This window comes from Olea europaea, chromosome 11 (assembly GCF_002742605.1).
Source record: "Olea europaea var. sylvestris chromosome 11, O_europaea_v1, whole genome shotgun sequence".
NCBI classification, from domain to species: Eukaryota; Viridiplantae; Streptophyta; class Magnoliopsida; order Lamiales; family Oleaceae; genus Olea; species Olea europaea.
This window is the reverse complement of record NC_036247.1, coordinates 13,435,276-13,438,950: the sequence shown is the minus strand read 5'-3', so window position 1 is coordinate 13,438,950 and position 3,675 is coordinate 13,435,276. Positions and strand designations below refer to the sequence as shown.

At 33.3% G+C, this 3,675-nt stretch overlaps 1 long non-coding RNA gene across 1 annotated transcript; it reads left to right on the top strand.

Moving 5' to 3' along the window:
* The first annotated feature begins 47 nt into the window (after positions 1-47).
* On the top strand, positions 48-3,669 carry LOC111403474. The gene is made up of 3 exons (XR_002704479.1): positions 48-310; positions 2,029-2,134; positions 3,109-3,669. It is a non-coding gene; the product is annotated as an uncharacterized LOC111403474 (long non-coding RNA).
* Positions 3,670-3,675: the final 6 nt, after the last annotated feature.

Genomic DNA, 3,675 nt, shown 5'->3' with positions numbered 1-3,675 from the left:
TGTTCATTCATGTTATAAGACCCACAGGAAACCAGCGAATCGAGACCAGTTCCGGTCCGGCTGACTTATTTATAGCAATGTGCAATTAACCCATCCTTAACCCATTGAACCGCCCATTTTCTGGAAAATCGCCAGACCAGTTATTAGTGAACCAGCCGGGCTAAAAATCCTGTATACAAAGCCCCAAATTTTACCCTCTCTCACGGAAACACCGTGAAATTTTGGAAACCTTCAGGATTTAGCCGTCTCTTGCAATTCCCCAAGAATCCAACACTTCGATTTCAAGTGGTATTAGATATAAGAAGAACATGTAAGCCTAAAGTTTAGGTTTTTTAGGGTGAATTTCAAATTTTCTCCATTAAAATATGTGAGAAGAAGATTTTTTATTTTTTTGTTATGTTTTGTTCTGGTTGCTTTCGCCTTTTCCTTTTGCAAATTTGATTTCATATTTCACCACAATTTCTTTTCCTTGTTTTAACTGTCACTCTGTTGTATATGATATACAATGATTATGTTTTTAATTTATTTGCATGGAAGAATTCGGAATCATTTTTTTTTGTTTGCTTAAATTTTTTGTGACTGAAACTTCTTTTGTAGTTGATTCAGCAATTTACTTTTGCCACTGCAATCTGTACATTATATCTTCGAATAATAAAGTTGCAACAGTCTGAGTTGAAATGGCCTGGCGATTTGCCTATTGTTGCATGTAGCATTACTAATTACTGGCAATTTGCCTGATATTGCTATTGAAATGACATTGCAGTATAGAACTAAAACTTTAGCTAATCTACCATAAACATTGCTGAATGGGAACTATTTGGTCCACCGAAAATGTTAGAGGCTTTTGGTTAAATGTTCAAAGCACTGGATGGGGTTCTGAAACACTTGTAATGTAATGAAATGGACAAGAAGCATTGCAAGGTAACACTCTTCTAAGTACTGCAGCTATTTCTTCAACTCTGGGATTAGAGGAAATTATACTTTGGCACTTACGGTTGAGAGACACGAGTGAATATGTAGAGCAGTCTGGTTATCACACTTAAGGTAAAGTAAAAATCCAAATGGAGTGGCAAGTACCTTCCTCTATGAACAAGAAATAAGCTTTATTTATTAGATTTCTCCAAAATGCTTGAACATTGAGTAAATTACATATTTACATCACAGATTGATTTCAAATCATTTTTTTCAATTTCTTCAATTCTAAAGTCTTGACCTAAATCCATATGTTTTGAGCTCAACATAAGTCAAATTTTCTAATCCTAATGTTAAGGAGAAAAGCAGTCTAAAAAGTTAGAGATTACTTAATTACTTACACTGGAGATTCAGCAGAAACCTTGGCCTGTTGCTTTTGTTCACCTAACCCCCAGTTATATATTGATATGAAGTTATTAATACAACATACAACCATTGATGATATTAGAGAAGGGAGGTTGGGCACTGAGAATTTTTAGCATTGCCACAAGAAGAATTTTCTTCTCATCTATATGAAGCATAAGGTTTAAGAGACTTTCCTCTCTTGAAAGTTTGGCCAACTGAGCATTTTTAGCACTGTTTTCTCTGTAATAAAGAAATGAAAAAAAATAAAAATAGAGACTGCTCCAATATCTATGCCAAGACCCCAGGTACTTGATATAACAGGTAAGTAAAATTTAAAACTTATACATTGACTAAACCAGTGACTAATTATGATTAATCTTTTGTTTTGATTTATTTGCAGTCACAGTGAAAAGTGTATATTTGTTTTTGTCTAAAAAGAAATGTGTATTTATAGTCAATGGCTTTGTAAGGGTTTGTGTTACCTCTATTGCTTTTTGGTCACAATCAAAATTTCACTTCTATCCAGTTGATTAGACAAGGTCGTTTTCTCTCCCCCCCCCGGGGAACGTAGCTGAGTTTGACCTCCCAAATTGATAATTATCTGTTATTTGTTATGATTTTTCATAGAAATTAAATTTTTAATTACTGCACAGATTTGGTCGATGGAGAGAAGAGATAAAACCGTGACATTTATTTTCTGCTTTTGTGCAGCATATTGAAACATTGTTTTTATTACAAATATCTTCTTTTCTACTTGGCCAAACCTTCTTTGGCTCTTCTGACTTCCAGGCTCCAGCTGCAGTGTTTGAGGACTGAGGTAAATTGTTTAGGGTGCATTTGGTTTACGTTTGTGTTTTCAATTTTGAATTCATTTTTAGTTTTATGTTTGGAGGGACTATTTTCGAATTATAGAAAACGTGTTTAGTTTGTTATTTTGAAAAACGGTTTATCAAAACAGAAAACTAAAAAATTTGTTTAGTTTGAAATTTTTAGAAATTGTTTTATGACAATAATTCAATTAATTTGATTATTTAGTAAAATATAATAATTTTATGCTAATATATTACCAAATAATATATATTTTAAACTTGATGAATTTAATATTTTTCTTGCTACAAAAATTAAATAATAAATAATAAATGTTTAGAGATTGTTTTATGACATTTATTCAATTAATTTGATTATTTTGAGCATCCCCTGGATAAAAAAGGAAAAAAAAAGAAAAGAAAAGAAAATGATGTGTTTTGAGCGTTTTGAGTTTTTTAACTGAAAACACTCAAAATGGAAAAAATTGTTTTGAGTTTTCAGTTATAAATTTTTCCTTGTTTTCGGAAATGTATTTCTAGAAACGAGTAACCAAACAAGTTTTGGATATTTTTGAAAACTAAAATCAGAAAACGGAAAACCAAACGAGTTCTTAGTTTTTTGCAACAATTTTTAATAAGTAATTACAACGTGTCTTTAGGTTTTGTTACAATTAATGTTTCTTTACAATTAACAATGTGTATTTTATTCTTTTGAGTTTTATTTATTTATTTGCTGAAATATGATTTGATTTAACTGGGTTTTCTGAAATTTGAGTTATTACCTTGGACTTTGAGTTCAAAACTAGGCCAATTTATATTATTTGTGAGATTTATGCTGGGAAATATCTTCCAGCACTTGGATATTAAATTTTAGGAAAATGATATATGTACACAATGAATTACACTCCCTCACATAAAGGGGTTTTACGAATATTTTATTGTATGTGGGTCCCTTCCATGTGATAATTCCTAAATTTCAAAGCAGAATGGCAAGTTGTCTACAGAAAAGGGGTGAATTTGGGTGGTGTTGCCGGGGGCGGAGCCCAATGAAGTCAAGTGCAGGCACAGGCTCGCACTGAACTTATGGGCGGCTCATCACAAAGCCCAACTGTTTTTTATAACTTTCCAAATGCCCAGGCCTAGCCAAGAAGTGAAGTCCATTACCTAGCCCAATAACATGATTATGATTCATTCAAGTTTCAACCTATTCCAATTTTGATCCATTCCCCAACTCAACCGGTTACCCATTCCATCCACTCCGCCTCTGCCGGCACTGTCTTCACCTTCTCATCCCCTGCTTTCTGACCGTCCCCGTTTGTTCGAGCCCCAGACGGCTAGACCATAGACGCACATACGGGTTACGGCAACAACAGCAGACGCCCGCGATTCTTCAGCAGCAGTCAGCGATTCTAAAGTTCAATCCTGATATAAAAAAGGGTTGGGCTTTTTTTTCTTTTAATCTTTTATTGAGCTTTATTTTGAACTTACACTTCGATTCTCTGTATTTTTCTTAAATTATATGTTTTTATTTGTGTCTGTAGTTTTGTTGAAA